The sequence below is a fragment of the Galendromus occidentalis genome, unplaced genomic scaffold (assembly GCF_000255335.2).
Source record: "Galendromus occidentalis unplaced genomic scaffold, Mocc_1.1 scf7180000077526, whole genome shotgun sequence".
Classification (NCBI taxonomy): Eukaryota; Metazoa; Arthropoda; class Arachnida; order Mesostigmata; family Phytoseiidae; genus Galendromus; species Galendromus occidentalis.
Genome location: NW_003805514.1, coordinates 628,212 through 639,028, shown reverse-complemented (window position 1 = coordinate 639,028; position 10,817 = coordinate 628,212).

Sequence of the window (10,817 nt, the reverse complement as noted above, 5' to 3'; positions counted from 1 at the left end):
TCTCCGGCGGGCGCAGAGGGTAGCACGCAGCGCCGCCGCCGCCCTCTTCACTCTTTTCACTCTCGCGTTCAGTCCGTCCATCTGAGAGTCGGGGATCGAAAAGCATGTAATCTTGGGATCCAGAGTCGGCAAGAAGGATGTCGTCAATGGAAAAATTCCGAACCCGCCGACGGGATGAAACTTTTAAGATTCCCACCGAAGAGCTGCGCAGAGGCGGAACAAGACTAGAAGACATCGTAATCGGTCTGTTCTGCGACCATTCAGAGCTTCTCCGGGCGAATTTCCGGAACGGCAAAGCGCCCGATCGCGAGTCCCGGAGAAGGGAGACCCACAGTGTCCATCGGAGGCCCTTAGAAGCCTTCTCCAAGCCGGAACAGACACGCGAGCTTGCAACTCGTAAGCTTTAAGTCGGACTCAGAACGCGGAATCACGGATAGACGAGGTGAGCAGGGTTCGACGACACGGTGGCAGGCAAAAGCATCGAATGTCTACCCATTCATTCGGAATCACTGGAGCAAGGTATTCTCAACAGATTACAGCCCTGTGCTCTTCAGTGCTAAAGGCTTGCTTGTTGTAAGCCGCTTTCAAGCCCTCTCATTAGCACGGGAGACGAGGATGACGCTGCTTTTGTGCAGTCACAACCTCTACATGTCATCTTTCAGCTACCATCCGCCCACCCCGACCGACCGGCCGGCCGGCCGTTCGACTGACGGCGCTCTCCCCGCCCGAGGTCTTCCAACAGGCCACAAGGGCTGACAGTCCCATCCGATGGCATGCACCAAGCGGTCCATAAACGGCAGCAGTCTCATTTTTGTTGGGCTGACCCGAAACGTCTCTGTGACACGCTCTTCATTGACCGACAGTGTAGCTTCCGTTTCAACTTTTGAAGTATCTAAACATCCGTGAAGCGCAACTTGTGTGTTTCCGCAACGAGACTCCACGATACGCCCGGAGCTGCCACGAAAGTACGAGAGGAGCGGACGGAGCTAATAACGATGGTGGGAATCTCCCGGGCTCGAACAAGGGAGTTCGAGTCCATGATGCGCTATTCGACCGTTAATGATGCGTTTGGGCCGGGCGGACTTCAACGAACCCGAACACGGGTACATGGAGGACACCCTGTGGTGGCCCTGCGGTCTTCATTTGGACGGGATCTTCAATGATGTCGCTCTCCTTGTTTGCAGGGCGCGCGCGTGGAAGACTGAGTGTAGGTATTTGCTTCCAAAGACAAACTGCGGTGTCGTGCTCTCAAGTCGAGTAAAAGCCAAAAATGTAGGCGGCTCTTGGAGAACAGCCAAGCCACCGGGAACGGCCGGCGGCGTCCTAAATGACAGCCGCACGACATTCTGGACATCGCGGCTGCGCTGAATGAACAGCGTCACCAGCATCCTCCGCGAACCAGTCCTCGACTCGAATGAACACAGAACAGCGAGAAAACGTCTCGATGAACTACTTTCCGCCTTGTTCTATCCCTTACCGCGACAAAACCGCCGAGGCTCCCCGCTCTTTTTTCCCTCCTCCATACGAGAATCTTTGAGCTAATTTTTTCCAGGGCTGGACCTCACAGTAAAGGTTCAACGTTCCGGATGTTGTTGTTCTACGTTGCTTCCGAGGACGGATCCAGAGAGCGAAAATGTACTCGAAAGGTTCGAAGCCGAGTACCAGCTCATCCATAGGGGAAATCCGTGAGGAATCTTTTGCCCGCAGCGAAGATCAAACCCACGTCACCTCGTGATCAAGCAGCGTCGTTGTGGCGATTCAAGAGAAGAAACGCTCGTTCGCACGAGAACTGACGACGAGAATCTCGGAGCTGCTCGACAACAATCCTCTTCCCAATGAACTAGCTTCGAACTAGCCAACTTGAATTGTTCTCCAACGAATGTAATCTTTCCGCATGCGCGCCGAAACGTATCCGAGACCTACCGAGCTACTCGAAAATGTCTATGCCTCCTTGTGCGAATCGTCTTTTCGAGTCGGGGTCGATATCCGTGAGAATCAGCCGAGGGGGGTCTTTCTGAGACCGTCCGGTTTCTTGATTATCTTCATATGGCCCTGTGGGCTCGGAATTACGCGTACATCGTGGCATGAATGGCTGAAAGCTCCCCTCCCCCCGTGCGTATGTCACGCTTGAACAGGCAGTTTTGAATGAGGCCCTTTATCTTTGTTTAGTGCGCCCTTCCATGCGGGTTTGCCGTGGTGCGGAGACCCGTAGACTGCAGATTAATTTCCATGGCCTGTTGCAGAAATGTTACGCGCGGTTTCAGCTTCGCGAGTTACGGCAGACAGTCCTCGCTGAGTAGACTACCTGTCGTTTTCCGAGCTGAAGCTCTGGGAGGTGAGTCATGAAAAATAATATTTTCCGCTCCTCAACCCTTCCGTCGCGGTTATGTAGTCTGGAAGGGGACTCGCGCCTCGGCCTATTCGAAACCTCATTCAGGGGCACGGTATGTCTCGATCTTCCGCCCGTCCCTCTATCGCGTACTCTCTTTCGCGGAGCCTCCGTCTCCCTCGCTGCCCACGCAAACCGTCCGGCGGAGTCCGCATTAGCATCTGAGCTCCGGACGGAATTCGCTCATGAACGAGTCGCCTCATTCAGAGCGCATCGAGACAGATAGAAAGTAAAAATGACACCTGCCGGGAGGGCATGACCCCTGCCGCTGAGGCAGACACTCGTAAACTGTTCAGATGCAGAATTTGTATATCCATGCGTGAAACAGCTTCTTGACGGGAAGGATACAAAACGAGCTGAGACTCAATCGGAGAGCTTCCGGGAAATGGAAACTCGCCATGTCATCCGAGAAAGTCGCGTTTGGATATCCGGAGCACTGTGATCCGATCGAGCGACGTTTACGCACAAGCTGCGTTAGCTGGGGACTGTCTAGCCATTCGGGAAATTCAGCGGGAAATCGGTCCGCCTGTCAGAAACGAGAAACAATGCGCGTGATATCGAGAGGACATATTCGGGGGAGTGAGCGTGGGATATCAATGCCAAAACGACAAGACCTTTCTAGATTGAAAGGATTCCGCCGCACGATTTACACAAGAAATTGAAGTCGAATACTGCAACAAGCGAGAACAACGGCGGAAGACGAGTCAGACGGGGAGCACGGCAAGCAGAATAAATAGCTTTTTGCACCACAAATTCCAGAATAATTTCTCCAAATATCGAATATCCCCTGGGAACATTTGCTATTCCGTCTCTCGCTCAATGTCGACGACCGCGCTTGCTCATGTGAGCCGCGCTCAATTTCAGCCGGGAGCGATGTTTTTCTCTTCTCATGAAAACAGGTTGGGGGCGGAGAGATGACTCGCGGAGAAATCACCATTCAGCCGGGACGCCAGGGGGAGTCGGAGAGCGTTGCCGCGGGAGAAATTGCGACAGGAGAGGAGCGCGAAGCAAGAAAGGAAGAAGCTCATTTCTTTCCCGCTTGCTGGCTCCGTGCGCTACCTTAATTACTTTTAATCTCGAGACGCTCGTCTTCTCATAGTCCTCGCGCATCTTCTCCTGTATGTTCCATTCGCTCGGTAGCTCCTGCTGCACAGTTTGCCGGATGGCTGGCTGTCTAGAGCGCGCGATCGGGCGGGCGGACGCGCAGGCAGGCAAGCACGCAGACGACAAAGCGGACGAGCGAGCGGGCGAACTTGAGGATGGATCTACGGGTGGCTGCATGGCTCGCTCGTTCACTAGCCGCCGCTGTAATTTATAATCCCAGCAACGACGCCACAGTGAGGGGCGATGAGGCGTATTGTCGTCAACATTCGATCCGCAATTCCTTCGTGTTTTCCTGCCGTCGCGTCGGAAGACCTCCAGCCTGTAAGCCACACTCGCGCGGCAGAAACGAGACCGACGGCGCAATGTAATGATTCAATGATCAGAATCTCGGAGCGGTATAAGTCTTTTCGACCGCAGGACGGGAGCCGATGCTCGGGATGCCCTCCGAGACGAAAGGTGCGCTCCCACTTGGAGCCTCCAAGAAAGGCGATGCCCACCCAGTCTCGAGTCAACTAGAAGGTCGGAGAAACTCCCGCTCGCGGAACGTTCTCCCGAACAGTGAAGTCGGAGTCCTGACGATCCCTATATCGTCACCGGTGCGGAGCTCCCGCGGAATGCTGATCTCGGAGACATGCTGACAAGCTACCCGAGTCCCACTTGGTTAGAGTCCACTTCTCTGGAGGATCTCAAACTTTTCGATGAACTTTTCCAGGTGTTGAGAAGTACCAAGAGAATCCTACAGCGATGGGAGGAAGAAATCGACAATATCCGCTGAGGACACTCGCCACTGAGGAAACAGCGTCATACGGAAATCAAGAAAAGAGCAATAACACAGCTCGACAGCCAAATCGTTACAAAGAAAGTGATAGCTATTTCGGGGTAAACCGGGGGCGCTGAATCCGAATTTCATAACAGTTTTTCTCCATCAGGTCTAGTTTTTCCGAAATTTCAATTTTTCGATTTTTTGCCATTTTTCGTCTTCAAAAAATTCTAGCTCCGCCCCTGAGTGGACTAGATCGATGAAACTTCGGTGGCGGATAGACCTCGGTTGGGGCTACACCTGGCCGAGTTTTGGTGCAATTCGTCGCAGTGGTCTCTGAGCTAGAGCCATCGGAAACTGAAAAAAAGAAGAAAAGAGTGGGAGAGGGACCTCTTAAAACGCACTTGACGGAAAAACTAGGACCTTTGAAGCGGTCTGACCTCGACAATTCGATAGAGGAGGCTTTTACGAGCATTTTGAGATCAAGCAGAGCAAAATCGGTCGATCCATTCAGTTTTTATTCGCAAAAACATTGAAAATTTCAAAACGCCTGAAAGTCGGAATTCGTCTGTGCCGACTTTTAAGCTTCGAATACATAGCCCAGAAGCTCCGTTCCGTGAGCAGACAGAAACTGCTAGCGGGAGTGCTCAACGGGCCGCAGATCCGGCGACTCATGAAGGACCCAAACTTCATCGAATCGATCAGCCCGGAGGAAGCCGCCGCCGCCTGGGAATCCTTCGTCTCAGTCGCCCCGAACTTCTTGGGGAACACGAGAGCTTCCAACTACGTGGAGTTGGTGCAGAGACTTGTAGAAAGCTTCCGCATTCTCGGATGTAGAATGAGTATCAAGGTTCATTATCTCCACGCCCACCTTGATCTATTCCCTGAGAATTTAGGGTCAATGATCGACGAGCAAGGCGAAAGGTTCCATCAAGACATCAGCACCATGGAGGAGCGATACCAAGGTAGGTGGGATGAGTCTATGATGGCAGACTATTGCTGGAACCTAATGAGGGAAGCCCCTGATCGACCACATTCCAGACAATCGCTGACGGCTCGATTTGATGCGGATTGATCGACCTCGCTGATTTTACGGAAGATTCCAACGGCCCAACGGTCGAAGCTTCTGCTTGAAAGCCGGAACAGACGAATTCCGACTTTTAGGCGTTTTCTTTTCAATGTTTTTTGCGAATAAAAACTGAATGGATCGACCGATTTTGCTCTGCTTGGTCTCAAAATGCTCGTTAAAGCCTCCTCTATCGAATTGTCTAGGTCAGACCGCTCCAAAGGTCCTAGTTTTTCCGTCAAGTGCGTTTTAAGAGGTCCCTCTCCCACTTTTTTCTTCTTTTTTTAGTTTCCGATGGCTCTTGCTCAGAGACCACTGCTACGAATCGCACCAAAACTCGGCCAGGTATAGCCCCAACCGAGCTCTATCCGCCACCAAAGTTTCATCGATCTAGTCCACTCAGGGGCGGAGCTAGAACTTTTTGAAGACGAAAAATGGCAAAAAATCGAAAAATTGAAATTTCGGAAAAACTAGACCTGATGGAGAAAAACTGTTATGAAATTCGGATTCAGCGCCCCCGGTTTACCCCGAAATAGCTTTCACTTTCTTTGTAACGCGAAAAAAGTTTTATTTTGTCGAGCTGTGTAATGAATGAGCCCACAGTAGACATTCAACGGAACAAATTTGCGAACCGCACTCGAGTCAGAGAGGGGAGATTTCTTCGCGAATCTTGCGCGTCGATCGGACGCGCCACTCGACCTTATCACGAAGGCTAGACCTATCGATGACTCGGTGGTGCTTGTCGTGATTCGTTGATTTCGCAAGCCCCCCACAGCGTCGCTCAGGACTTCCCTGCCCCTCTCCTACGGACGCGACGCACTCATTTCCACCGGCTGACTGGGCCGACAAGCCGGTCGGCCGTCCTCACACAGCAGCACTCAAAGTGATGAACTATTCGCACGCCCCGCTCGAAGGATAAGCTTGCTCCCTCCCTGTTGTCAGCAAACGAGTACAGCTAGCTTTGAAGAGATGGAAGGCAAGAGAGGGGACGACAAGGAGTCAACGAAAAACAGACCCGAGCAACAACCAGTCAGTCACCGAGTCGGTCGGTCGGCTACTCGACGCTCTACGAAAGTGCAGATGGGTCAGATGGGAATAAGTCGACAGTCGGCGTGTTGCGACAATTCCTGTGATTCAGTCCGTGAGATCTGTTTGTTCCGTGCCATTACCCACCCAACTGTGGCAGCACGACAGCGATGGTGGTAGCAGCAGAAATACTCCTTTCCGGCGATCCTTTTTTCCCCGGAGCTTAGAGTGAGTTGCTCACTTCCCGGCACATAGATTTCCTTGCCTTCCCCCCCCCTCCCCCACCACCGAAGCCTCTTCGTATCACCCACTCACTCCTCCTGAAAACGTCATGCTTCTAGGGAATGTCACGTTCCGAAGTCAATGTCAAACTCGCGCGGGTATTTACGCGGACAGCTGCTCGAAATACGCGCTAATAATGTAGCATTTTAATCAAAGTCTCATTAGTTTCTCGGATACAATCCTCCAAGAAACTACTTGAAATGAGAGTGAGACCGCAAACATTGGGAGAAAGCTGAATAGCGGCGGGATCAGTTCATTTAGACCGCCGACAATTTTCAATGAAATAAATTCTATCGGGCGGCTTTCAAACACCCACTGTAGATGATCTGGATGAAATTAAGTGAAGACTCTCCAGATCGCTACGTTTCCTCGACGAGGCTCAGATTGTTCGGACGGGGCAACGAGGCGGCTTTAATGACTATCTCATAAGCTAACAACTTCCTCGGATTCCAATAGCTCCAACTTCGGCTCTCCGTCAACAATCTTACCAACATTTCTCAGGAGTCAACAGCTCGGTCGTCCGAGGAGCGGAAACGCTCGGTCAATCCATTCGCTCAACGACATTGCTCGGATCCGTAAACGGAGCCTCACGAGGGGACTAACTTTCACTGATGAAGATATTCGTTACCATGATAATGAAAATGCTAAAACGACAGCTCCGGTCCGGATGAGAGACCGAGAGAGAGAGAGGGGGAAAGACTTCATCAATTCCCGACATGAACTCGCTTGAATTTCAGAGCAACCGCTGTGGACACTGACGGATGGAATCGCGCGAATGGTCTTCAGCCAAGGGAAGGATGAGATGGGAATGCGGTACGACGGCTGTGGGCAGAGGGGGTGGCCCGCTTCCTCCGTTTTTCGTCTGTTTCCATCTATTCGCCCGAACTAATGCAGCGCCCAATGGGTAAACGATGGCGACGCAAGAAGCCCTCCGCTGCTCCCGCTCCCCGCGCCGGTCATGCAGTCGGAACGCTAGGACATGCGCGCGATCCTTCTCCGTGCTGGCTCGCGTTCGGAGTCCGTCATGCAGAGCGATACTCCGAGCGCTGCCCGCGCCCTCCTATAATTTCTTCTCGACGTTGTTCTTCCTATTCTGACGAGACCCGTTCCGGCGGATATTCTGAATTCATCCGATGGATCTCCAGACGAATAAATTATGAGCGTTCCTCCAGGACAGACCCTGAATCTCCTCAATCAATGGGTTCCCATGAAGATTCTAGGGTTCGAATCTCGGCTGGTCTGGCTCATGGCGCGACCTTAGCGTGGACATCAGAGAGGAGGGAGGAGAAATTGCGTCCTGAAGTGAGCGAATCGGATCGGAGAAATATCCCTTTTGTTCTCTGCAACGCGTTGCCAACGGTTGGTGATCGTCGTTTCCTCCGCGGAAGAGCGTATTCCCAGAATACGGGCTAAAACACCCGAGAGCTTCCCAGGTCGAGAGGAGCAACCGGTGGGATTCGTCATACGCTCAGGAGGAGCTCGCAGCAGAGGAATCCATGGATCACGGACCGATTTCAGATTCGCGGATGTCAGTTTAATTCGAGCAGTTCGTCGACGGGACAGGGTGGAGCTTGCATGAGAGTGAACGAAGATCACGAGGAGCAAATCAGGACGGCCATTGAAATCATCTGATAAACATCTATTTGTGATGACGACAATCATTGTCCCCGCCGAGTGTAGCAGACGCATTTACAAACATATTCTTCCGCGTCTAGATAGCGAATAGAATGCCGCCAGCTGTAACAGCCTTCACGCGAGCCTTTTGTTTCCGCTCGCTAATCTGGCCAATACGGTGCCTGTTCGCCCGGTGCCGACTGTTTCCCAATGCGTCGTCCGTCGTCGAGTTCCCATCGGCCGTCACTGGAAACTACGCCCGCCTACAAACGATGCGATAAAGCTACGGCCCAAGTTGTCGCTCGAGAGTTGTGCGGTGCTTTCCCATGCCTCACAACTATGCTCCGCTAAACAGTGGCATCCCGCTTCCCTCCATCCTTACGGGCTCAGGCTGCCCCACATACTCCCCACAGCATCTCATTCGCCTCCCGGTGGAGTCTCGTACCCTGTGGCTCGGTGTCACAGTCCTGCCCTCGATTCGTTGCCTTCCTCTAGTTCGATGTGGAGGCGACGTTCCCGCTGAAAAATGGTCGGCAAAAGCTGCTTGTGATAATTACAAGCAGCGATTAAGGCAATCAGCGACACCCACGCATCTGTATCGCCTCAACACATGCTGCCCCATCAGCGATTCCGTGGAGCGACCAATGGAGAGGATTACTCAGCTATTCTGGGAACCGCAGTGAGTTCCCGAGAATCTCGCAAACAAGTTGACAACTGCCCTCTCTTCCAAGGTCATTCCGGGTCGAGATGATCTGAAATAGACGCCATGAATCGAGTTCTCGACTATTCCGATACTCTCACGCTCCTTCCCGACGGCGTAAATACGGTGAAAACGTGAATGATAAAGTTCGTTCCGGAGAGCCTTGCGTACAAGAACGGGATCGAATGAATGAACGAATGGATTCACGACCTGACGAGCATTGTGCGTAGGCTTTTCAATGCAAAACTTCTGCGCGGAAACAATTGCGGGAATGGCAGCAGCTGCCCGGAAAGCTTTCTATCCAACATCCTTCCGGTTGAGTTCGTCGCTATCAGAAAGCAATAGGAGATACCGATAGAATTTCCCATGAGCAAAGAACTAAGGTTAACTTTTTGTGTAGGCAAGGTCGTCTCGGATTCAATTAGGTGTTGCTGATCGGAGCTCTGCTTTCTTTGGGAATTCGAGTCAATTCACCCACATTACAACGATGAGGAATTTCAAGGAGGGCAATCGCAGCGGTCCGTCGTGGACTTGCCGCGTCAGATAATGTCCGATCATAATCAACAAGCTGACGGGAGCGAGAAATCTTTGAATGCTCGGCATGAATGACTTCAGGTTCCCTGACTCGGACGATGAGTATTCGGGAACTAATGAACGGAATCGCAGCTCCGCTCGCCGCCCTGATGCCGCGCCGTCCCGGCTTGTGCTCGTAGATATTCGTCGACGCCATTTGTCATACTCTATTCATCTAATATAGGGCTGCGTGATAGCAATTATTATTTCCGCGCACTAGACGAGAAAGCGAAAAAGCGGCGACGCAGCGTCAGCGTAACCGTGAGGGACGAGAAGGATGTCATTTGGCAGTTTCCCTCGTAACGCTGTTCAAGCTCTCTGGGCCTATCGGGTACCCGTAAGGTTCGAGGAGTTGAGTTACCGAAAGTGGCTTCTGTCCTCCCATCCCAAATCAGCTCCACTGGACTCAACCCATAAGTCGTAGGAGGGATCTCTATTCCCAAGTATCCGTTGCGCGGAGTGGAGATCGATCGGACCGGTTCCTGATCGAATTTCTACGAGGCGAGACGGAAGCGCGATCTCATGAAAACCTCCGCAAACCGACGAAACTTTCGCGGCCACTTCTGACCGGAGTCGTGCGAGCAAGTGAAGAGAATTCCCTCCCTTGCCACTTGGCGCTTGCTTGAAATAATCACATTAGACGGTGCAAGTACTTGTGCCCGCAGCGGCAGCGCCAACAGCGGCCCCTCTCAGCACGACTGCTGGTCGTGTTCCTCATTCTGGCTCGCGAAACTTCATCTTTGCATAGCGGAGTCACGCCTCCGAGTCCACGCTCGAAAATTCTCTATTCGCCCGTACCACCAGCAAGCGGAGGCGACATTCTTGCGAAAAACTCAAGATTCCGAATGGAGCCCTCGAGGAAAGCGCCTGGCGACTTGCATTACACAAGAGAACTGAGAGTCCGAGAGAAGAATAATTCGGAATGGGAGTCGCTCCGAATACCGGTCTTACGGAAGTAAGATCTGATTTCCTGAGGATTAGAGACCTCGGTTCCTTCCTGATCTTTTGCACAACGGTCAAAGCTCGTGTGTGGACCTCGTTTGGAGAATTCGATCTCATTCGTCTTTCGAGCGATCCTTCCGGGATATTCTCTCTCAGGGAACGAGAAAACAGTTCTCTTCGCCTCATGAGGTGAATGAAGTGCAGTTCCAGGTCGATACGCTTCGCAAATATATTTCTGAGATGGCTTGATAAATTGCGAGAACACGCGCGGCGCACTCTGTGGAGGTTCGGATGCCGGTACGTGTGAGGAATACATCGGCTTTCTGCCTGCTCGGCCGGCTTCAGACTGATCGGTCGACTC